Here is a 27,494-nt window from a genome sequence, read left to right on the forward strand (position 1 = left end):
CCTACTATCCTGCTGCACACGAGGTGGAAAATTTACAACAGATACTAGATTGAAACAACCAAACAAAGATTCTAGCTCATTTTTCATATACTTATCCTTTAAGATATGTACACTAAAATCACCACAAACCGCAAACTTTTCTTTTTTTTCTGACAGGTAACTCAAAGTATATTGCAGTAGCAGCTCACATGCACATGCCTCAAGAATCTGATCTATATAAAAACTATTTGTTTCAATATTTTGGACTTTGTGTCGAGTTTTTATATAAGTAGGAACTCCTCCATATTCTATGTTGACTCTACATGAATAACATGCTAATCTGTAATCTCTTAAATTTAACCTCTCCATCCCTGCGGTTACATGGTGTTCAGAGAGACACAAAACATCTATACCTTCAGAATTTACCCCATTTTCTAGGCATACAAGAAGCTCATCTATCTTAGTTTTCAGTCCTCTAATGTTCTGATGAAACACACAAATTTTATTGCTTTGGATATTGCTACAGACGTTATGGCACAGTTATGTTTTAATCTCTTTCAATACCCTTTGTCTGTAACCTGACTCTAACCTAAAACATGCGTCCCTCTGACTCCAGTAATCACAGGTATTTTGTCTTGTGTGCATGTGGCTCCCCTTACATTTTCTGCAAAAAGATCAGCTTATCTATCCTTCCCCCTCCTATTCAGGTACAGGCCATGACTAGTGTAATCCCACCTCCCAATTGCATCAACAGGCATAGCAGAGATATTTGATTCAGTTTCTGCAAACAGTAACACCCCCCCCCCCCCCCCCCAGCTCTCTGTTAACACTGTTGACAGCCCTATTAACCAAGGGCTGGTCATGGCGCTGCAAAACATCCACAAACCCCACACGAGTGTGAGCTTTTGCTGCACCTATTACATCCAGGTCACACCTAATACTAAGTCCGAATTGCTAACCAAGTTGTTTCCTGCTCTTCCTACTACAAGAACATGGTCGTCGCCAACAAAATCTTTGCACAAGGCCCCTAGGTTTTCTGTAACCTGGCTAAGCTTAGCACTAGGTTTCACAATGCTTGTAACCTGGTACTCGACTCCTAGTCTATCCTGTAGCAACTGGCCTACACGTCTTCCGTGACTGCTACCTAACAGCAGGACTCTTTTCTTTCTGCTTGACTTTACTCCCGACCTAGCATTACAATTGTTACTACGAGTCTGCTGCACCGTACGTTGCTCAAAAACTGTTTGAGGCTCTTCTACTTCAGGTAAAAAATCGAACTGATTGCTCACTGGAATCTGAAAGGTGATTTCTGAGGTTTTCTCCTTCTGGCTACGACTTGTTACCTGTTCCCAGCTCCCATTGTCTCTTTCCCCCTTCAACCTGTCTAATTCGAAGCACACACTTTCTAGTTCAGCCTGAAGGGCACAAATCTTTCTTTCCATGTTCCACGATTTTCTTGTCATGGCTACATAATCCTCAACTCCATTGGCGAGCTTCATCTGACACTATAACAGCTTCCCCGCTACAATACCCCCAGTGAAACACCAACCCACAATCGTGACATTTCACTCCCATGCTCACTGATCTACGACAACATCCACATTTGTCACACATGGCGGTAAATTAAACAATACAAATAACACTACAAACAAACAACACAAATACAAACAATACAAATTACACTGAAAGGTTTCCGAACCGATTATGGCCACACGACGGGAATTTATAGACACAGAACACGGAATGGTAGTAGGAGCTTGACGCATGGGACATGACATTTCAGAAATCCGTGGGGAATTCTATATTCTGAGATTCACAGTGTCAAGAGTGTGACGAGGATACCAAATTTCAGGCATTGCCTCTCACCACGGACAACGCAGTGGCTGGCGGCCTTCACTTAACGGCCGTGAGCAGTGGTGTTTGCATAGAGTTGTTAGTGCTAGCAGACAAGCACAAGTGCGTGAAATAACCGCCGAAATCAATGTTGGACGTACAACCAATGTATCCGTTACGACAGTACGGCGAATTTAGGCTTGAATGGGCTATGACAGCAGACGACCTATGCCAGTGTCTGCTAACAGCATGACATCTCCTACAGCGCCTCTCCTGGGCTCGTGACAGTATCGGTTGGACACTAGATGACTGGAAAACTGTGGCTTGGTTAGATGAGTCCCGATTCCAGTTGGTAAGAGATGATGGTAGCCTTCGAATGTGGTGCATGCCCCAGGAAGCCATGGGCCCAAGTTGTCAAGAAGGCAATGTGCAAGCTGGTGGTGGCTCCATGATGATGTGGGCTGTGGTTACATGGAATGGACTGGGTCCCCTGGTCCAACTGAAACGATGACTGACTGGAAAATGCTGTGTTCGGCTACGTCGAGACCATTTGCAGCCGTTCGCGGACTTCATGTTCCCAAACAACGAAGGAATTTTTGTGGATGACAATGCGCCAAGTCACTGGGCCACAGCTATTCGAGATTGGTTTGAAGAACATTCTGAGGAGCTCAAACGAATGATTTGACCACCCAGATCGCCTGACGTGAACCCCATCGAACATTTATGGGAAACAATGTGGAGTTCAGTTAGTGCACAACATCCTGCATCGGCAACACTTTCGCAATTACGGACGGCTACAGAGGCAGCATGGCTGAATATTTCTGCAGGGAATTTCCAACGAATAGTAAAGTCCATGCCACATCGAGTTACTGCACTACGCCGAGCACAAGCAGGTCCGACATGATATTAGGGGGTATTCCATGACTTTTGTCACCTCAATGTACTCCACTGCTTTGGTAATGTGGAAGATGTTGGGGTGCGATCCATGACCACTGTAGTGAGAGTTGCCTGTCGATCCTACTTATTGTACAACTGCGATCTCCAGATATATGCTATTAGTAGAAGAAATCATTTAGTAGCATTCCAACAGTTAAACCCTATCTTAATTCCGTAACGTGTTAGTATCGGACTTTGCCTGTAACAAAACACAAAACGACACAAGAAACTTTCTCACAGACCGGGAGCTTAGCTTTCACAGAGCTATAATGCAGTCGGCAAAAGAAGAACCTGGACAGTTGTAGAGAGCTTAGCGCGTTTGGTACGAGCGTCTGCATTAAGCAAGCACGTAACGCGATTTTGTATACGTCTCTATGGCAACGCCTCAGTGTTGTCGCAGCTCTATAGACGACTTATGTTTCCACATAAAGGCGTTTGCGCTTCGCAGTTGAAAGCTAGTAATAGCGTTGCGTTGGGAGAGAATAAGGGACGCGGAGGGAAGGAGGGGTGGCGCTGAATGTAGTGTTCATATTCCTGTCTGGCCATCTAAATTTGGGTTTCCTAAAGTTTCCCTAAATTAGATACTGTGAATGCTGGGGAAAGGATGACGTCTTACCTCATCCTTGTCCAGTCTGAATTTGTATAAGAACTTTGTCTCTAGCTACCTCTTCTTTGTCGGCGACCTGACGACCACGCGTGAACACCACTTATTAGAAAGTTTAGGCCCTGCTCTTCCTTACTTCCATGTAGCTCACCTATCACCAATTTATAATGTCGCAAAATACATCCAAGCATTGAAAGTTCAAAGGTCATTGTATTATAAACAACATTAATGGTGACATAATCGGCGTAATCCTAGGAGAATTTTAATGTCACTTGCAAATTTCAAAGGCAAATTTTTGCTTGTTCTGTGAGATCAAGTTACTCTAAATAGCTGTGTTCTCTACAACGTGTTAGTTTCTTGTAGAACTACATCACATACGAGACATGACCAAAAACTGTTCCGTAGTCATTGTGATAATCAATAGTTGGGCTTTGAAAACCGTGCTACAAGCGTAGCACGAATCATTAAGTACTGATGGACTTCGATGCACGCATGCCCTTCTTCTGCTTTCCCTCTCTCTCTCTCCCTCTCCCTCTCTCTCTCTCTCTCTCTCTCTCTCTTTTCTGGTTCAAATGGCTCTGAGCACTATGGGACTTAACATCTCAGGTCATCAGTCCCCTTGTATTATAAACCACATTGTATTATGCTTAGGTGTGATTGGAGCGTTTGCCCAGACTTAGGGGCTATTTGGAAGCCCTGTCTCTTTAGGATGTCTGCAACACTGTGTGTTAGTTTATGTGTGTATTTCATGGTGTACCACCTGTTTTTTTCTGTGTGGTGTTGTCATTGTGTGTGTTTGTTGAGTTTTTATGTAAGTTTTCAGCTTGTGAGTTATCTTGTATTCTGGAAATGTAGTGTTTGTTTTGTATTTGTGTTTTTATTTTTTGATTGAGCCTGTGTACTACATGTATGTCATAGCCATTGTTCCTAGCTATTTGTATGATTGTACTCAGTTTTGTTCATAGTTTCTCTTGTTGAGTGGGATTCTGTTTAATTTATGTAACATATATCTTAGTGCTGTAAGTTTCTGGTTGTGGGGGTGGTTGGAAATGGAGTGTATTATTGTGTCTATGGCTGTTGGTTTCCTAAAGATGTTAAATATATGTTTGCCATTTTCTTTATTTATTGTAATGTCAAGAAAATTTATTTGATTTTCTTTTTCTCTTTCAAGTGTATATTTTATGTTCTGATGAGCTTTGTTGATTTCTGAATGTAGTTCCTCTATTTTTTTCACTTGGCTCATCTACCAGACAAATACCAATATCCACATATCTGTACCAATATATGATTTTGAAACTTTCATTAGTGGTTATCTTTTCAAATATTTGATTTTCTAGACGACTGATGAAAATGTTTGCTAATGTTCCCGATATTGGGGATCCCTTAGGCAGTCCATCGCTTTGTAGATAATATTCTTTCTCAAACTGAAAGTTGTTTTGTTCAGTTGTCAGTCTGAGCATATCTGTCATTTCTTTTATTGTGTCTGTGGTGAGGTTGCTGTGGGATGAGAGATTTTGTTCTATGATTTCTATTGTTTCTGTGATAGGGATGAAGGTATACATATTTTCTATGTCGAATGAACTCAGTGATGCTGTGTGTTTTGTATGTTTTCTATTAGGTTTCCTATGTTTATCACTGTTCTGTTGTTTTCTACTTTATAGTGTTTTGTAACTAACTTTTGGAGGTGTTTGGATGTGTGGTATGTTTGGGCTTTCTTGAAGTTGATAACATATCTCATTGGCATTCCGTCTTTATGTACTTTCGGTTGACTGCGGAGTCTTGGAGCTTGTGAGTTTTTCTGTGTTATGTAGTATTTCTGTTTGTCTGTGAGTGTGTGTCCAATGTTTTTCAGTGTTCGTCTCACGTTTGCCTGGAATCGTGTAGTTGGATCAGACTTCAGTTTTTGTACGATATTGGTATTTGTGTATTCCTAGGTTTTTGTGATGTATTGCTCTTTATCCATGAGTACTGTTACATTTCCCTTGTCTGCTGTTGTTATTAATATGTTACTATTTGTTAACTTTTGTTTTATCCTTTTCGTAGTGGCTGCTTCTGTTTAGTTCTTCTTATTGTGTGTCTGCTGTATTTATTTTATTATGCCTTTTATTTCTTCTTTTAATACTTCTCTTGTCAGTGCTATGTTTATTTCACATTTACTTTGTTGTTCTTCACGTGTAAAGGTGTGTTCAGTTCTTACTATGATGTTTTCTATGTGTGAGCAAAACTATTTTCAGTTGGAGAAAGAATATTATCTACAAAGCGATGGACTGCCCATGGGATCCCCAGTATCAGGAACACTAGCAAACATTTTCATCAGGCATCTAGAAATCAGATGTTTGAAAAGATAACCACTAATGAAACTTTCAAAATCATATGTTGGTACAGATATGTGGATGACATTATTTCTCTGGTAGATGAACCAAGTGAAAAAATAGATAAACTCCATTCAAAAATCAACAAAGCTCATCAGAACATAAAATTTACGCTTGAAAAAGAAAAAGAAAATCAAATAAATTTTCATGACATTACAATAAATAAAGAAAATGGCAAACATACATTTAACATCTTTAGAAAACCAACAGCCACAGACACAATAATACATTCCATTTCCAACCACCCCCACAACCAGAAACTTGCAGCACTAAGACATATGTTACATGGATTAAACAGAATCCCACTCAACAAGAGAAATTATGAACAAAAATGAGTACAATCATACAAATAGCTAGGAACATTGGCTATCACACACATATAGTACACAGGCTCAATCAAAAAATAAAAACACAAATACAAAACAAACAACATTTACAGAATACAAGATAACTCACAAGCTGAAATCTTACAAACACACATAATGACAACACCACACAGAAAAAAACCAGATGGTACACCATGACCTTCGCACACAAACTAACACACATAGTTGCAAACATCCTAAAGAGACAGGGTTTCAAAATAGCATATAAGTCTAGGCAAACCCTCCAATCATACCTAAGCCAACCAGCTACCAAAAGTGACAAATTCCAACAATCAGGGATATATAAACTTGAATGTCAAAGTTGTGTTGCAGTATACATAGGCATGACATGCAGGCATATTAAAACAAGATACAAAGAACATATGAGATGTTGGAAGTACGAAACAAACCGTTCCATATTTGCAGAACAATTCGAACACCATAACCATCAGCTTACAAACATGGAACAAGAAATGAAAATAATGAGAATAAGCAACCATGACAAACATCTTATACAAACGCAAGAAAACTTCCACATGCAGAAAGCCATAGCTGATAACAAACATGTGATAAATGAACAAACACACATCAGCACAGGCTTCCTACTACACTTAATGAAGGAAATGATAAGATAAAACAAAACAAAAATTTTTCCCCCTTCACCTTCTGGACACACACACACACACACACACACACGCACGCACACACACACACACACACACACACAGCCCACCAAAAAATAAATTAATAAATTAATAAAAAATAAAAAGTATATCACTCCAAAACACACACACATACACAAACGCACACACAAATGCATATACGAACAGATCACAGATACTTCAATAATTACACTCGAAAGTTTGGCAATAACATTCGATCTTTGGCAAAAACCTTTGACATTCGGCAACAGAAATCAAAAAATTGCATTGATACAAGCGTTCAGTTCATAGTGCTGTGGAATGTGGGGAAAAACCGCAAATTGGCATTTATAAGAAGAAGAACATCACCAAAATTTCAACAGGAGCGTAATATGTAGGAAATTGCCCACGCATCCTGTAAGTACAGTTCAAAACATTACTACTTAATAGGAAATACCAACCACCAGAACTGTTTATTACCTATAGTTACAGTGACCAAAATGGAAATTAAATAGCAAACATATGTACATATTCCAGGCCACTGTGACGCCTTGCCGAAAAGAAAGACGAAACGCGTATGGCACTAACATTGTGTTTCATTCAGTTGCTGTTAGACGGTCCACAAGAAGAAATTATCAATATACCGTAATAAGACAAGCAGCTGTGTTTATATTACCATTTATTTATTTATCGTGTCGCACACATCGACATTCTTACACACTTTGTGTACAATTTAATTACAAATTGACTTCCAGACTATGAATATAATCTATAGCCTCAATATATTAGTGCAACTGACGATATAACGCAGGAATCAGCTTCCTCTTTTCCAGGAACTCCCCCGACGGCATAGGAGTGAGAGTGAGCCATGAGGAAATTTTTAGGTTAGACTTAGATTTTCTAAAAATTCCTGTGCTAGCTTATAGAAGGTGGATGCAACAGAATACTGCACTACTTTCTGCGTAAGAGTCAAGATGGTCAAGGTGGTGCAGGCTGGACTTGAGCCTAGTAACTGAGTGAAAGCTGCTAATTTTTTACAGTATGCGCATATTCTTAACAACAAACAAGATTAAAGAAAATATATATTGAGACAAGAACGTCCGAATTCTCAGACACCTGAACAGGACTCGACAAGAGGTTCGCGAACTTTCACCACATATTGCTCGAACATCCCGTTTCAGATTAAAAAATAATTTTTTTTTTGAATAGGAATAATTATCCCAGAATACAGGTTGTCCCTGTCGAAACTCTCACATTTCAAAGGCCCAAGAAAGGAAAAAAATTATGGCACATATGATTATGAAATTGCACCATATGCTGCAGCATCTCAAGGAATTTATTTAATAAACATCGGTACACCTCAACATGTGAACCATTCATAGTATGAAGAATGTAGAGCCTATATTCAGTTTCTTGCCATGTTCTTCGTAACGTATTCTCTGTCACTGTGGCAATCTCACCAGTGATACGACGCCTTAACATAGGAATAGCGAGCATTCTGGTCGCACACACGCCGGGGAAGAAAACACTAGCGAATTTGCGATCAAGGAAAGCCCCAAAATTTTCTAGGTAAAAATGTACTTGGCCCTTGACAGAAATGTGCAGAAAAAAAAGATTTTCTCTCTAGGACCATGGACGATTTTCGCGGATGCGGCAGTTCTTCAGTTTATACATCCATTCAACATACATTTATATGCATGAGTTAAGGAGTTACTGTCGGAAGTTTTCTCTATACTCATGGAATGAAATTAAAACAGGAAAGGGACCATGACAAGGATATATACCGATATTAACCACAAAAATTAACGGAGACAGCCGGTTTGGTTCTCATAATCCTGCTTGTCGCTATAGTAGGATAACTACTCCACTTTTATGTATTTAAAATAATATCTTCCAACTGTAAGACAGTGTTCAAATCGTGGTTTCTTTCCACCAGAATCAGAAAATACGGAAGATCAATGATGAACCCTGCATTAGTCAAGGCGAGCAGATAGAAATCAATGAACACTAGAGCGAAAGTGACGTTAGAAAGAGAGGAGATAATGTTGTCCCATGTTGAGTTAAGCTTTTACATGAGAATAATCGAAAAGCATATCACTTTTTAAAGATATGAGATTTTTACGAATATAATTTCCGTACGTTGTTTAATATATTCTGACGACATTCTCTCTGAAAGAGGAAGACAACTGCAGGGAACTCTAACTTTTTATTTTGGCTACCAGCTTCATCTCCTCAATAGGGTCATCTTCTGCCACTGTAGCACGAACGACAAAAAGCTTCTACTCGTACATGTACATAACAGGGAACCTATATTTGCGCCTTGTTTCCGTATATGACATCAGGAGCAATGTGTGCCCTCCACACATGCAACAACAACGATAACACACAAACGAGGTGCAAATCTAGGTTCCTTCTTACATTCATGTACGGTTGCATGTTTTTTGTCGTTCGTTCTCCAGGGCCTGAAGATGACTCTAATGAGGAGTTGAAACGGGTAGGCTAAATAAAAAACTATAAAAATAACGGCCGTTGGAATATTATTTTTACAATTCATCGACTAGTCGCAGTCTCACACCCCATAACTGCAAAATGGAAAAATGCTTCAAATGGCTCTGAGCACTATGGGACTTAACATCTGTCATCAGTCCACTAAACTTAGAACTACGTAAATCTAACTAACCTAAGGACAGCACACACATCCATACCCGAGGCAGGATTCAAACAAGCGACCGTAGCAGCAGAGCGGTTCCGGACTGAAGCGCCTAGAACCGCTCGGCCGAAGGTCCGGCTGCAAGATGGAATTACATTATGTGATCAAAAGTATCCGGACACCCCCAAAAACGTACGTTTTTCATATTAGGTGCACTGCAATGCCACCTACTGCCAAGTACTCCATATCAGCGACCTCAGTAGTCGTTAGACATCGTGAGAGAGCAGAATGGGGAGTTCCTCCTAACTCAAGAACTTCGCACGTGGTCAGGTGATTAGGTGTCACTTGTGTCATACGTCTGTACGCGAGATTTCCACACTCCTAAACACCCCTAGGTCTACTGTCTCCGATGTGATAGTGAAGTGGAAACGTGAAGGGACACCTACAGCACGAAACCGTACAGGCCGACCGCGTCTATTGACTGAGAGAGATCGCCGACAGTTGAAGAGGGTCATAATGAGTAATTGGCAGACATCTATCCAGAGCATCACACAAGAATTCCAAATTGCATCGGGATCCACTGCAAGTACTATGACAGTTTGGCGGGAGATGAGAAAACTTGGATTTAATGGTCGAGCGGCTGCTCATAAGCCACACATCACGCCGGTAAATGAGAAACGACGCCTCACTTGGTGTAAGGATCGTAAACATTGGACGGTTGAACAATACACAATGAGGCGATCCAACGGTAGGATGTGATATGGCGAATGCCCGATGAATGTCATCTGCCAGTGTGTGCAGTACGAGTAAAATTCAGAGGTGGTGGTGTTATGGTGTGGTCGTGTTTTTCATGGAGGGGGTTTGCACCCCTTGTTGTTTTGCGCGGCACTATCACAGCACAGGCCTACATTGATGTTTTAAGCACCTTCTTGCTTCCCACTCTTGAAGACCAATTCGGCAATGGCGATAGCATTTTTCAACACGAGCAGTCGGTTAGCTGCGGCTAACCGATCGCTTTCCACCAAGTGGGCCGGGGCTGTTCCTCAGCTAAGTAACGTAGCTTGACATGGTACCATGATACTTTAGCTTTTTATGTTTGAGCGTGCCTTATTCCGGCATGTATTAGTTTATTTTATGCTTCTGAAGAAGGCTAGATTACTCTAGCTGAAACCAGGGTAAAGACCAGTAGCATTTCGCAACTGAGGGGGATTTTTGACATATTAATTTATCACAGTAGCTGACAGGGCTGCAACATGGTAAAAATTCTTAGTCTTAAAGCTGTTTAAATATAATAAACGTTATTAACATTCTACATCCTTATTCCTCATGTCTAATGATTTGCAGCCCTCTGCACAGCGTATAACATGACGTTGCGTAACGTAACAATGTCGGTGCGAGATAAACGTCGTGCTGTAATCGAGGATCGATACATGGAGCACCCGCTCCTTCAGCATGAAAATGCCAGACCACACACGAGCGCTTCGACATTTGCAACAATCCAACGCGTTTTGTTGACTGTATACGATCATCTTCTATACAATCTCAACTTGTCCCCATACGATTTTCATCTGTTTCCAAGACATAAAAAACAAAAGACTTCACTTTGATAGTGATGAAGCGATGCAAGTAGAGGTGAGGTTCTGGCTCCGTCAACGAAGTCAAACTTTCTACAGTGACGGTATCAACAAACTGCTCTCTCGTTGGGAGGAATGTGTTCGTAGCCAGCGTTATTATATTGAGAAATAAATATTTACACACGAAGCATAAAAATGTAGAATGTTAATAATATTTGTTTTATTTAAAAAGCTTTAAGAATTTTCACATAACAATTTGGAGGTATAACTTTCCAGCCCCCCCCCCCCCTCGTTTATTACAAATTACCGGACAAGCTCCAGGAGTCATCAGTGAGTGCCCTTAGTCAGAAGTCATCTATAAAACTATGTTTTATAGTACAAGTAACCTGAGACACGTTGTGTGTAAATCAAGGAACGTTTTACAATAGTGACTTACCGATTGAGGCCGGGAATTGTGACCGAGCGGTTCTAGGCGCTACAGTCTGCAGCCGCGCGACCGCTACGGTCGCAGGTTCGAATCCTGCCTCGGGCATGGATGTATGTGATGTCCTTAGGTTAGTTAGATTTAAGTAGTTCTAAGTTCTAGGGGACTGATGACCTCAGATGGTAAGACCCACAGTACTCAAAGCCATTTGATTTTTACCGACAGAGCAGTGCGGCCATTAAGATACTGACTTCATATTCGGGATGATGGAGTTGCTCTGTCCGGCCATCCTGATTTGACTTTTCCGTGATTTTCCTAGAACTCTAAGGCAAATGCCGGAATGGTTCCTTAATCAAAGTCATGCCCGACCAGCTGCCCTATCTTCACATACTACCTGGCCTATCCTCATAAAACATGTTATGTATGCTGTGTGTTGTATATTTTGACGTACTGATTTGCACTGTGTTCCCCTGTGAAATCCTATATCATTGTGAGATGACCCTTCGATGAATGAATATAAATAAATTTTTTTTTACCGTTTCCCCAGTCATTGATCCAACTGTTAAAAATTTAAAAGTAGTCGACTCCTTCTGTCATTTCATTTCTACAATTTTCCTCTTGATGTGATGTAATATATATTTTCCCTCTTCCAACAACTGACTTTGAGGCTCACTTTCAAACTCGTTCTATTACGCTCTTACATTCGTCGTGGAAGCTTATCTACTATGAAGATAAACTACATCAACAGCAAGACCAAGCTGGTTCAGATGCATTACATTACCCCATATTTCTTCTTCATTTCTTCATTGTAGAACTAGTAAAAGTCCTCTAAGGCAACTGAAAATTGTTGTGATAGTATCATATCTTCTTTGAAGTGTCAATATTTATAATATAAAATCACTGGATGTAACCAAAGCAAGCCAGAGAAAAGTGTGCGTCACCAGTACTGGCTAAAACAGAAACCAACCTGTCAATAAGTTTTGTTGTTTAGATAGGTACCTCGTATAGACGGGGAATTTGAACAAGAACGGAATAACTGAACGATTTATTTTATAGGGGACACCGTTATTACTAAATAAATCTGTCAGGTTAGAAATTGTGGTACGGTTACTTTTAATTATTTACGTTCATTATCCTGCTCCATGAACTTAAAGGTTCAGGTCCGTCAACTGAAGGCAGTAATAGTCTAGAAGAATTATAAGTCGGGTACTTTTGATGGAAGCAATTTGAAAGTAAAGAACAGTTTATGAAATAAATAAAATATCAAAGAAGTCTAAAAGAATGCAGTGAAAGGAGAAAAATATTTATCCGTTTTCTGTGACCTTACAAATTCCTTGGATAAAATAGGGAAAGCAATATTTGTTAAAGACATTATATAACATGCGAAGTTACTCACGACATTTTAAAATTGCCAGTATATTACTAGGACAATTCAAAAACAGAAGAATAGTTGCTTTAACAACTAGACGAAGACGAAGATACTGAAAGATTCATTGGAATGTAGCGCGTTTTCTTATCTGCAGACGACAATTAATTTATTCCAAACCAAGTGGACAGTCGAGGACAAGGAGAACACTCGGTGCTCTGGCTTTGAGATTCCCTGAGCGGAAATTATTAACGAGCAAACTTAGTGTCGTCGGTTTAGCTACAGCGTTAATTAGCTAAAAAGTTTGGTGAAAAGCTGGAATCAAACCTTCTGAAAGGATGATGCAAATTAAGAGCGCGTGCAGTACTTGTTTCAAAAGTCACTTTGAGTAATAGGTACCATTAGTGATTGCTATCTTCAGAGAATTTTAAACGTGAGTTTCTGTCGCGTATTGCCTTTTAAAGAACATAAACCGAAAATGAATATTCGACAATTTTTTGAAACAGGAAAAAATGTTACGAGGATCATAAAATGACATCGGCAGGACGACAGTTAATTTAGGAAAAATTGTGAAGTGGAAGTGAAAAGCGCGGCAAGAGTGGGCAGCATTTTAAAAATCCTGCTGACTTGCATGTATACGAAACGGGAGTGGAGGAGTAACTATGGATCAAATAGACTTTAAAGAGAAAGCAGTCCTGTCTTTGAATACAAAAGTTAACCATGAACTATATATGAACAATGTAAGGAAAAGTTTGTTCTTACGGCAGTAGCTTCAGATGTTATATTGCCACAAATTAATGACAATATAATTACGCAGAGGCTATATACTCGTAGTTCGATTGATACGACTTAGACTTAATCCATGTTTTAATCTTTAAATAGTTTGAGTAGGATACTCTCAAAAAAAAAGAACTTAATAGTTATACTAGAGATGTAAAATGTCCTTGAGTGGTTTGGTTACTTGAAAAAGAAACGGGGACAGCTATGTCTTTTGATGCATGTGTTCATTTAACACGCAATGTCCAGATGTTTCGAAGGAACTACTAACACCATTTATTACGAATTAATCGACACTTCCTCCAGTCGTCCATTCAAATACCTCCTATTCCTTAGAGGTTATAACATGAACAAGGGATATTTAAAAGCTGTCTGTGGTCAGGGAGCACTGAAACTTGTATCTGAAGCAGTTTCATTACTTTAGCGGCTGTCTGATGGACACCCAACTAGCACCCATCAAGCATTACATTTTCGTTGTTTGGAAAGACAGCTTCGTGAGTTTTACCGATATTCCTTGAAAGAAATTAAAATGCTAGTGTAATTCACCACTCTTAGTGCTTTCATATTCACACACACTCTTTAGAAAAACAGCACGATATGAAAAAGTTATCGGCGCATGGTGGTTTGTCGACTGGAACTACGATGGTTTTCTATATTCACGTTGTGGATTGCTCCACAGATATTGTAGTGACAAGTGTGTGCTGGAATAAAATCAAAGATTCATAAAGTACATTGAAGTAATAATTGTAGCCATTTAGCGCAATGTACAACTGACGACGCTATTCTAGATATTGTCACACTTAGAAATATCACTTTGTCGTCTGACGGCTGTAGGTGTGCTGATGAAACGAGCAATTAGGTCGCCTATACTGTTGACTTCCTTTGCTTAAATTAAGCTCTTCATATATCTCACAGAAAGTAGACGATGGGGACCTTAGAAAGTGCAAACGTTTAAATCATCACCTGTTAAATATCTTGGTGGGATGTTCACGAGATACTATTGTGAATTACCATCGTGATCAAACCACTTCTCATTCCTAATGTGTAAGGTTTCTTCTGATAGTAATGTCAATTAAGCCGAGGTGGCAACAAGTACGTTCCAGTGAGAAAATGAACTACGATTCCAGTCCCAACATTGATTGCACAAAATCCAGAGGACCGTAGACAGAGGCAACATCTATCCGTCCACACAGACAACAGTGTTTTTATTGTTAAACAATTTTAGGTGAATCTGATCTTCCTTCAAAAGAAGGCTATTGAAGAACGTTCTGCACGAATGTCTGATGCAGAAGCCACACAGTAATATTCCCTGTGTTAATGTAGTTTCCACATCCTATATTTTGCTCCGTTAGCGTGAAAATTGGAGGGTATGTGCGTTAAAAAATTCTCCTTCATGACTTGGGCAACTTCAGATGCTGTAGCGATGCCACATATGACTGTAGAAGTGTTGGTCTTAATGCGCAGCAGTACAGCTTCGTGGAATTTCACACTCTGAATGAATCGTTACCCCCTGTACTATGCCTGTTTATCATGAAACCACATGTTTCTACCAAGGTTCGGATCTTGCTCAATGTATGGTGACACTCGAAAATTTGGTTCAGTCAACGATCACAAAATAGCCTTGCAAGCCCATGAAGAAATAACTGAAAAAAAGCGCTGAACTTTCTTCGTAATGTCATTTAGTAGCTCACTGAAGCTTCTCATGAGTAAGCCTATCTCTGCAAAGCACTTGTACTTACTGAACTAAATCGTGACAAAAAGCGCGTCTCTTTTTTCAAACTTCTCTATCCCTCCTGATAATAACACCTCTAACTACAACAGAGTAACGAAAAAACGCAACGATCGATCGAACAAGTGTTTTGCAAGCTACTTCTTCTGTGGGAGAAATACATCTGCGCAGTGTAGATCTGCGTTCTCCCAATGAATCTCAGCCAGACATTTGTTTACCCTAAACCACATTTAGGTGATTATTCCACTTTAGTTCTATACGGTTGGATAATCCTCGATATTTTACGGTTCTTAAGTTCTCTGAGATTGGATACCAGTAGTGTAATCTTAGAGAATTGGCTCTTTCTGCCCATTTGTGTGCAGTTCTTTATGTTTATATACGCTGAAGATAACCACCAATCACTGCACCAAGCGTCAATCGTGTGCAGGTCTCCCCACTTTCCGCTACAGTTGTATGGCGATGCAACTTTCCCGTGTACAACAGCAAAGACGCGTGGCTCGCTGTCAGTAACTGTTTGTGTATGCTTTCCTGCACTCACAGAATCTAGTGGAATGCGCAGAAAGTCGGTAAGGTAATTTCCAAGAACGGAACACTCATATCGAGCTACCCAAGATCGATTAATATTTATCTTTGGGCGTTGTCTGAGGAACAAGTATTCGAGTATTCTGCGGATGAGTTAAGGTTTTCACAGATTTTTCTGTATGGAACAACAGCAATTCAGCAAAAAAGCATGACACCCTCCTCAACTGTCAAAGAATCCTAGCAGCGTGAGACACAAGTTCTACACCTTTTGATAAAGCATGTAGTAAAAGTTTTGCACCACCTGCATATCGACGTAATTATGTGAGTTTAGATTCAAGGTAAGGAGGAAATGAGAGAATGGGACTTATAAACTAAATCTACCTACTGGTAAAAAAAAAAACTAATCCATATTTTGAGGGTTTGTAGTATGTGTACTAAACGTTTTCACTTGGTTTCCTCAAACCGGACAAACGTAGCTTTTGCTCATCTACCTTAAATTCATAACTTTCGAAAAAGGCACATTTGAATTCATAATGATCATCTGAACGAGTGGTAGCTCACGGACCCACAGATCACTGTGAATTATCCCATTTCAGCGCACTCCCCTGCAACACCCTTACAAGCTTTTCACAGTGTGCAGTCCTAAAGCATCGACTGTAAAGCGACCAGCGCAGCTCCACGAAATGGCAAGAAGAAGGCTGACCTGGAAAGAGCGGTCAGCGCAGCACCTCCAGCAAGGCAGAGTTCAACGCCCCCTGCCAACGCTGATTTAACCAGCTGCGTGACTTCGAGAGCATCCGTGCTGAGTAATAGGAAACCGATCCTTACCCTGCGTTCTGCGAGCAGAAATAGTGGAAAGTACTTGCGTGTAGTAGGCACAGGAAGCAAGTTAAGTTATGTTTATTTTCTTTTTAGAAATAAAGTGTTCAATTAATCTTAAAGTGTTATGTACAGATCGTTTTTGATTCCTGCCAACGGCCATCGCAACTTTTCTCCTGCCTTGTTTGTGTCAGTGCTGACCCGCATACTAGCCGCCACAACCACAACGCGCGTTGGTTCAGGCCACCCTGTATACGCCGAACTCTTCTAAGAGGCTCATTTTGTAGCCCTTGTCAGCTGTATGCAAAATTCCAATATCAAGCAAAGATGGAGGAAGAAGAGAGCGTTTTTGGATTTTGAAATGTTCTGCGGAAGTCAACTTATATGAAGTTTCACCGTCTTTGTTGATGGTTCAAATGGCTCTGAGCACTATGGGACTCAACAGCTATGGTCATCAGTCCCCTAGAACTTAGAACTACTTAAACCTAACTAAACTAAGGACATCACACAACACCCAGCCATCACGAGGCAGAGAGAAAATCCCTGACCCCGCCGGGAATCGAACCCGGGAACCCGGGCGGGGGAAGCGAAAACGCTACCGCACGACCACGAGATGCGGGCGTCTTTGTTGAACAAGTGCTGATGAAACCGCGATTTAAATTACCTCTTTGTCTGTCCTATATAAAAGGTCGGACATACATCAAATTTAATTTTATATACCCCAAATTTTAGAAATCTGTCAGCTGTAGGCTTCTCACAATGACTAAAGAGCAATTTGTGACATTTGTGGCAAAGGACACTGCGATGTCATATTTATTAAACAACTTACCTATACCAGTCTCTAGTGGGGTGGGTACGTGTCAGAACGGTGTCCCAGAAAATTTTATCCCAAACCATGTCTATATAAATTTTATTGCAATCAAAGATTATGAGATACATTGAGTGCAAAGAAACTTCTGTTTTCCCACGATTACAGTCTCCAGCTACTCTAGAGTGACACTAACGGCACAACTGTTACTCCATTTTCGTTAGAGGGCCTACGGATGGCAACGATAAATAGGAAAGAATCTAGTTCAGTGACGTTCATTTCTCATAAATATTTTATTCCAACAAAAGTACTGAGATGTACGAGGTAAAATGTCACCTATAAATGGGATTTTAATCCACTCTTAACAGTATCGTCATTTTTGTTGGGTTAGAGGAATTTATATTCTTTATGGTTCTACTTTTATAAAATGTTTGTATAAGGTTTGCATGAGACACATTTTTTACAGATGTATACTTTAAGTTTTAAGTTCTACATCTACATTTACTCTGCAAGTGCCTGGCAGAGGTTTCATCGAACCATTTTCGTACTACTTCCCTGCCATTCCACTCTCCAATTGAGCGTGGGAAAAAGGAACACCTAAATCTTTCCGCTCGAGCTCTGATTGTTCTTATTTTATTACGATGATCATTTCTCCCTACGTAGCTGGGTGTCAACAAATTTTTCGCATTCGGAAGAGAAAGTTCGTGAGTGAAATTTCGTAAATAGATCTCGCCGCAGAGAAAACCGCCTTTGTTTCAGTGACTGCCACCCCAACTCGCGTATTAAATTAGTGACACTTTCACTCCTATTGCGCGATAACACAAAACCAGCTGCCCTTCTTTGCACTTTTTCGATGTCCTCCGTCAACCCCATCTGGTAAGGATCCCACACCGCGCAACAACATTCCAACAGAGGACGGACAAGTGTAATGTAGGCTGTCTCTTTAGTGGGTTTGTCGCATCTTCTAAGTGTTCTGTCAACAAAGCGCAGTCTTTGTTTCGCCTTCGCCACAATATTATCTACGTGGTCTTTCCAATTTAAGTTGCTCGTAATTGTAATTCCTAGGTATTTAGTCGAATTGACAGCCCTTAGATTTGTGCTATTTATCTTATACCCAAAACTATTTATCTTATACCCAAAATTTATCGGATTTCTTGTAGTACTCATGCGGATGACCTCGCATTTTTCTTTGATTGAGTCAATTGCCACTTTTCGTACCATACAGAAATTCTCTCTAGATCATTTTGTAATTGGAATTGATCGTCTAATGATTTTACTAGACGGTAAATTACAGCGTCGTCTGCCAACAATCTAAGGTGTCTGCTCACATTATCACCTAGACCATTTATATAAATCAGGAACAAGCAGAGGGCCCATGACATTACCTTCCGGAACGCCAGATATCACTTATGTTCTACTCGATGATTTACCATCTATCAATATGAACTGTGACCTCTCTGAGAGGAAATAACGAATCCAGTCACACAACTGAGACGATACTCCATATGCACGCAATTTCATTAATAGTCGCTTGTGAGGAACGGTATCGAAAGCCTTCTGGAAATCTAGGAATATGGAATCGATCTGAGATCCCTTGTCGACAATACTCATTACTTCATGGGAATAAAGAACGATATTTTCTGAATCCATGTTGGTTATGTATCAATAAGTCATTTTCGTCAAGATGGTTCATAATATTCGAGTACAGTATATGCTCCAAAATCCTACTGCAAATTGAGGTCAGTGATATGGGTCTGTAATTCAATGGATTACTCCTATTTCCATTCTTGAATACTGGTGTGACCTATGCTACTTTCCAGTCATTAGGAACAGACCTTTCGTCAAGTGAGCGGTTGTATATGATTGCTAAGAAGGGCGCTATTGTATCTGTATACTCTGAAAGGTACCTGATTGGTATATCATCTTGCCCGGAAGACTTGACCTTATTAAGTGATTTGAGTTGTTTCGCAACACCTAAGATATCTACTTTTATGTCACTCATGCTAACAGCTGTTCTGGCTTCGAATTCTGGAATATTTACTTCGTCTTCTTTCGTGAAGGAATTACGGACGACTGTATTTAGTAACTCCGCTTTAGTGACACCATCTTCGATAACATTTCCATCGCTATCGCACAGTGACGGTATTGACTGTTTTTTGCCGCTGGCGTACTTAACATACGACTAGAATCTCTTTGGGTTTTCTACCATATTTTGAGACAATATTTCATTGTGGAAAATATTAAAAGCATCTCACATTGACATCCTCACTAAATGTCGAGCTTCCGTGAAACTTAACCAGTCTAGGGGATTTTGCGTTCTTCTGAATTTGCCTTGCTTTCATTTCGCAACAGTGTTCTGACGTGTTTTGTGTACCATGGTGGATCAGTTCCGTCTCTTATTAACTTATGCGGTATGAATCAGGCTACTGCTGTCGATACTGTATCTTGTAATTTGAGCCATATCTGGTCTACACTGGTCGTATCAAGCGAATTTTTATCTGCTGTTTTAAATAGACATATTTTGCGTTTATTTTTAGTGGTTTTGGTTGATATGGTTTTGAGCCTCGCTAAAATGACCTTGTGTTCACTAATCCGGGTATCCGTCACGACGCTCTCTATTAGATCAGGATTATTTGTGGCTAAGAGGTCAAGTGTGTTTTCGCAACCATTTACAATTCGTGTGGGCTCATGAACCAATTGCTCAAAGTAATTCTCAGAGAAAGGATTTCGTACAATTTCGGAAGATGTTTTCTGTCTACCACCGGCTTTGAACATGTATTTTCGCCAACAAATCGAGGGCAGATTGAATTCTCGACCAATTATAACTGTATGATGTCAGCTAGAAATCAATCAAGGCAGTTCAGACGACATTGAAGAATTTATAACATTTTTGAACCACTCTAAGATACAGGTACTTCAGATTCAGTGGTCAGTTATAACAACAGGGTGAAGGTCTTACTATGGGCAACTGCCTTTTTGGATTTCCAGCTAACATCTTTTTTTAATCATTTTCAAATATATTTCCTTTAATTTCCACGCCACTCCAGCTAATAGCATTTCTTTCTACAGACGATACGTGGATGATACTATCATTGTATTAGAAGGAGATGTAGATCATATAATATCAGTTGGTGAGTCCCAGAATTGTATCTACACAAAATTAAATTTACATATGAAATAGAAAATCAACGTAATGAACTTAGCTTCCCTAACCCGAAACTGCATTCAATACAATGTAAAATTAACTTCGACATTTACAGGAAAGACACCAAAACAGATAAAGTTATTCACGCCTTTTCTTGTCACCTTTCAAGCACAATTCGTTGTTCTTTCATGTTATGATGGCCCGTATGATTGAGACCCCCCAAACCCCTTCTGATACAGCTACTGAACTTAATAATTAGAAACATGTAGGGGTCATAAATGGATATCAAGCAAGACTTGTACAAAAACTTTCTAAAAATAAAACCAATAAAATATAAATTCCTCTACACCCAATAAAAATGACCTTCCTGTTAAGACATATATTATAATTCTACATTGTGAGAAGCCTACAGCTGACAAATTTCTTAAATCTGGTCATATAAAATTAAATGCAATGTACGTCCGAGTTTTTATACAAGACAAACAGAGAGGGAATTTAAGACCCTATTTCGTAAGCATTTACCTGACACCTTACATATCACCACCCTTCGAACTTAATTTTTGCACTGAATTTAGGCAATGATTGAATCGTTGTCTAAGTCACTCAAAACTTTTCTAATTTATCTAAATTTTGTTGCGTACTGTTCACCCACATTTTTCAGTTCTATGCTAGTTTTTATTACTGATTTATATTTTTATATTCTTCCACAGTATAATTAAAAATGACAAGAGAAGAATATTTTATGCTATTATTAATTTTTAATTATTTTCTTTCTTTATTTAAGTGTGAAGTTTGTTTTTTAAGAAGTTTGTTATCGAAAGTGAGGAGTCTTTCACATCGATTTTCTTAGAAATATTGTTTTTATAAATGTAGTAATTAAGTAAAATCTATTCCTAGCACATTTTCTAAATATCATGTACAAGTAAAATGTTTTTGTTTCTAGACACTCATTTCAACATTGTTACACTAACAAATAAGAATTATTTCCAAGAATTGCTTTGACAAAGAAATTTACATACATCAGTATTATCCTAATAAATGGTACAAATGTTTAAAAAACGGAAAACATTCAACAAGATAACTTTTATTCTTTGTTTTTATAACGAGAAAATAAGTAAAATATAGTTATTCTTTTATTTTTATGAGGAGAAAATAAGTGGCATATTGTTTCTTTATATACTGTCCATTTCAGAACTAATGACTTATTTTTATCAATAGTCTATTTTTTACTTAAGTCCATAGTCAATGACTGTTATTTTGTAGTTTATTGGCTGTCTGGTGTGCTTAACTTATTTAGTTTCTTTTGCAAAATTCCTACATCACATAATTTGATTTCACACATTCACACAATCCTATGAATGTTCAAGCATGAGGTTGGCGAATGTTTTTGCACAAAGGTGATGGACTTGAGCGAGATAGATGTGGGCAAGGATTTGATGTGCAGCTTCGTTCGTCGTTCCTTGTTGGCTTTGCAAGTGTGTGTTGCTGTTGTTGTGGAGGTCCCATAATGGAATGGAGCTGTGAGTGCAGAATCTTGTGGTTTACTGGCTTTGTATGCGTGAAAGTCATCGTTATGTGTCGCTGAATGCGGTCGTTTTTCGTTGTAATATTTCGCAGACGACTAGTTTACAATAGAATAGGGATTTGGGAAGGTATGTCGTCTATTCTTCACCCATCTTCTTTCTTGGTCTCAATCTTGCGAATCTTCAACTTCTGTTCTTCCTGCTTTTCCTCTGCTTCTTACTTGCTTCTTGGTTCTTCTCTGGGCAGGATATGGAAATATTTGTTGATAACTAGTCGCTTTGAAGTTCTCCTCCTAGTAACACTTTGATAAATTGTTTGGGCGTGTCATTTATACTTTGTGGAAGTTTTCTTCAGTTTCGTGCATCAGCGTGCTGTTTAATAGCAGTAGTGTGACTTGCCCAAGCGGTATTCTCGTCGGGCCGTTTTTTGCTCGCTCCGCTGAGTCGGGGGCGCCCTGGGGTTTACGAGCGGTGAAAATCCGGTGTCCCTGCACGGGTCTCTTCTGGCGTCCCATGGCGCCTCTGCAGGGCTGTCACTGTACGGCTCCCTGTTCCATCCCAGCAAGGTTCCACCTAGGGGGCAAATTTATTGCTCACTTTCGCTACAAGTGCCTTCTGTTGGTCTCGCTGTCCTCGTGTCTTGCTAATTACGTCCTTTTCTTTCTTGATACTTCTCGCGTTGAAACTTGTGGGTCGTTGCATCTCTTTCTTGCTGGAGTTTTTACAATGGTTCTTACAAAAAGTTTTACTTATAACCATCTAACATATGTCTAGTATCTACTTGTTTTACGTCTTCTTAAAAAGCTTTACAAATTTCGGCACCCTTTCCATGTCACAATTCTAAGATATTTGGATTCTTAACGTCTACTCAGGAATCCTCAAATTCGTTTTTTTATTTTTGTGTAGTGTCATGGTGTATAGCATTTTAGTATTTCATGCTGTTAGACTATCTACGCTTTATCCCTTCACCTTAATCTATGGTACTCTTGGTGTTATTATTGAAACTACTTTCTTTTTCCCACCTTCCTCTCTCTTCATTCTTCTATCTCCTGACGATCTTATCTGCAACATAATCTTGAAATATTGTGCTGATTATTTACGAGTAATAAAATTAATCTTCAAACTTTTTGATATGGCTCACATGGTGAAGTCCTAAGGTTTTGCCTGTTTTTGGGTTCATTAGTTCCACACCATTATCGTGAGCAATTCGGCTAATTATGACAGGTCCTTTGTATGCAGCGCAAAACTTATGTATTTTGTGTTTCTGTTTGCTGGAGAGATGGTGTGTTTTTACAAATACTTTCTGGCCTACTGAGAATGTTCTTTTAATTTCTGTTCTATCTCCTCTTTCTTTTCTTTTAATGGCTGCCTTTCTGATGTTGGGGAGTGCTGTTGCTATGACTTGTTTGTGCTGTCTACGTGGTACAATAGGAAATCTAACATTTTCTCTGGTTATGTTTGGGGGTTCAATATTTTTCAGTACAGTAACTGGAGGCAGTAGTGTAGTGCTATGTGGCATTTCATTTATTACTTCTTGAAAATCTTTAAGGTATATATCCCAAGTGTTGTGTCTTTTGCCTGCATATAATCGGCATAAAGTGTCTATGTCCTTCATAGATCGTTCTGCTGGATTTACGCTAGGTTTGTACTTAGATATGTAGATGGGTTTTATTTTGTGTTGTTTTAACGTGTTCTGCCATTGCACTGATTTGTATTGTGGGCCATTATCAGAAATTATTCGTTCTACTCGACCTACTTGTCTGAGAAAATCTTGTCTAAATGCTTTACTTATAGCAAGTCCTGTTGCTCGTTTTAATGGTGTCAAGGTAACATATTTAGAAGTAAGTTCCAAAACGACAAATATGAAAATGTATACATTTTTTGTGCGTGGGAGGGGCCCCATCAAATCTGTTGCAGCTATTTGTTTTGATCTTTTAGGGATTATTGGAAACATAGGTGGTTTGGTTTGGAAAGTGACGTCTTTAGCCCTCATACATTTTTTGCATTTGACTAATACTGTTCTAAATCGTCTTTCCATATTAGGAAAATGGCTTGTTTGTTTTATTTTTAAAAAGCATTTCTTTGGTCCAAAGTGGCAATTACTTAAATGTGTATACCATATGTACTTATTAATTAGTTCATCTGGGATATAAATTAACCATTCATTCGTTGCAACATTTCGTCTTCGTTTTTTACGAGATAGTGCTGTCGAATGTCTGGAAAATCCTTACTTCTCCACTTGTGTTTGATTCCTAGTATTTCGGGATCCTTTTCCTGTTCTTTGCCTATGTTTTTCAATGCTGTCGTAATGTAGTTTTCGAAAGGTACTTGTTTCATATAGTACATGGTAAACTGGTCTTCCGCTGCTTCCAAACCTATGTTATTGGATGCGCCCTGTGGACATCGTGATAAAGCATCTGCCAATACATTCGCTGCTCCTGGTATGTGTGTAATAGTGAAGTCAAATTCTTGTAGTATTAACATCCATCTGGCTAACCTCCCATGAGTTAGTTTGGCGGATAACAGAAATTCTAATGCTTTGTAGTCAGTATATACTTTTGTTTTTCTTCCGAATAGGAAGTATCGAAAACGTTGGAAGCCCCATACAATGGCCAATGCTTCCAGCTCCGTGACTGAATAGTTTTTCTCGCTTTTTGTGAGTACCCGACTGGCAAAGGCAATTGTTCTATATGATCTTAGCCCTGTTCGTATTCTTGGAATAACACAACTCCTAAACCTGTTTTCGCGCTATCAGTGGCCATACAAACGTTTTGTGTTAGATCAGGATGTGCTAAAATCGGTGCTGTTGTTAGTGCGTTTTTCACTTTTAAAAATTCTTCATTGGCTTGTTGATCCCATACCCATGGCGTGTTTTTTCCAGTCAATGCACATAGGCGTGGTGTTGCGAGAGAGTCGATCCAAATAAATTTTTTATAGAATCCGGTGAGACCTAGAAATCCTCTGAGAGTTTTCTTATTATATCGAGTACAGAATTCTTTGATTGCCGTTAGTTTTTCTGGGTCAGGCATTAGCCCTTTCTCGGAAATTATGTGTCCATGAAATTTGACCTCTCGCCTTCCAAATTTGGATTTTGTTATATTTACTGTGACCCCATGCTCTTTCATGACCTATAAAAACTGATTTAATGTGTTGTTGTGATGTTCCCAAGAGGGGTCTGCTATAATCACATCATCAACATAACAAGTAATTTTTTGTAAAATTTCAGGACTGAGTATAGTATTAAATCCCCTAATAAACGCTGCTGATGATATGTTTAAACCAAATGGTAGTCGTTTAAACTGGTAACATCTACCGAATACGATAAATGTTGTAAATTTTCTACATTCTGGGGCCAATTCTATCTGCCAGAAACTACTCCGTAAATCAATTGATGAGAATATCTTAGCACCGTGGAAGTTTTGTATCAGTTTCACTAATTTTTCTGGGCGATCTGTCTCAGTGATTATGATTGTGTTGATCTGTCTGGAATCAAGCACTAACCTGATGCTTCCATCTCGTTTTTGTACAATATGGAGCGGGCTGTTATATGTGGAGGTAACTGGTTCAATAATATCGTCATCTAACATTTTAGATATCTCCTGGAATATTTTATTCCTATAGCTTAATGGGATTGTATAGGGTGGCACTGTAAATGGTTTGTGCTGTTTTACTTCAAACTTGTACTGAAAGTGTTTAATACTGCCAGCTTTAGGCAAAAATACCTCTGCTTTATCTCGTAGAATACCCTTTAATTCTCTTCTACTATGTTCCGAAATACCTTGAACTTCTTGCAATTTTTCGTCGATTTCTTTGTGGACTCCTAACATGAGTTGAGGCGATTCCCCCTTTTGTGCATACCACTCTAATTCTTCATCCTCTTTATCTCGCGTCATTCTTAATTGTTTGTTTATAACTGGTATTTCTTCTAATTTTAGCTTTTGATCAAAGAGAAGTGTGACATTCCCGAATGTTACGCTACCTTTCCCCACATCTATTTTCGCTCGTCTCTCATTTAAAAAATCTGCACCTATAATCAAATATACAGTTAGTTTAGGTATAATCACGAAGTTGACTTCGATCTTTTGACGTTGGCACGAAAGAGTTAACCTCGTTTGTCTCGTAACTTCCGCAGCATTGTTTCTAATAGGACCTCTTACTTTAATCTTACGTGTTTTTAGAACTGGCAATTCCTCATTGGCATTACACAGCATGAATAAATTTTCTGACATCGCAGTCAGTTCACTTCCGCTATCAATTACAATATTGACTGGGATATGCTTTAGCATGGCCTTCACAATTGGTTGAATTTGAAAGGGTTGGTTCTGTTCTTCTTCCTCTTGCATCAACGAATCCTCCACTGAATCATACATGAGTCTTTTTAGGAATTTGCCTTGTGAATTCGAACTTTCTGTAGGATAAGCTTCGACTGCTACTTCTCTCTCTTTTATTTCCTCTTCTCTATATCTTCCTTCATTTACGCTTTCTTCTACATCCTCTACTTTTTCCTCGTCCTCGTCTATCTTCTCCTACTTCGTCGCTACTTCCACATAATCGCATCTACACTCCTGGAAATGGAAAAAAGAACACATTGACACCGGTGTGTCAGACCCACCATACTTGCTCCGGACACTGCGAGAGGGCTGTGCAAGCAATGATCACACGCACGGCACAGCGGACGCACCAGGAACCGCGGTGTTGGCCGTCGAATGGCTCTAGCTGCGCAGCATTTGTGCACCGCCGCCGTCAGTGTCAGCCAGTTTGCCGTGGCATACGGAGCTCCATCGCAGTCTTTAACACTGGTAGCATGCCGCGACAGCGTGGACGTGATCCGTATGTGCAGTTGACGGACTTTGAGCGAGATCGTATAGTGGGCATGCGGGAGGCCGGGTGGACGTACCGCCGAATTGCTCAACACGTGGGGCGTGAGGTCTCCACAGTACATCGACGTTGTCGCCAGTGGTCTGCGGAAGGTGCACGTGCCCGTCGACCTGGGACCGGACCGCAGCGACGCACAGATGCACGCCAAGACCGTAGGATCCTACGCAGAGCCGTAGGGGACCGCACCGCCACTTCCCAGCAAATTAGGGACACTGTTGCTCCTGGGGTATCGGCAAGGACCATTCGCAACCGTCTCCATGAAGCTGGGCTACGGTCCCGCACACCGTTAGGCCGTCTTCCGCTCACGCCCCAACATCGTGCAGCCCGCCTCCAGTGGTGTCGCGACAGGCGTGAATGGAGGGACGAATGGAGACGTGTCGTCTTCAGCGATGAGAGTCGTTTCTGCCTTGGTGCCAATGATGGTCGTATGCGTGTTTGGCGCCGTGCAGGTGAGCGCCACAATCAGGACTGCATACGACCGAGGCACACAGGGCCAACACCCGGCATCATGGTGTGGGGAGCAATCTCCTACACTGGCCGTACACTTCT

The sequence above is a fragment of the Schistocerca gregaria genome, chromosome X (assembly GCF_023897955.1).
Source record: "Schistocerca gregaria isolate iqSchGreg1 chromosome X, iqSchGreg1.2, whole genome shotgun sequence".
NCBI classification, from domain to species: domain Eukaryota; kingdom Metazoa; phylum Arthropoda; class Insecta; order Orthoptera; family Acrididae; genus Schistocerca; species Schistocerca gregaria.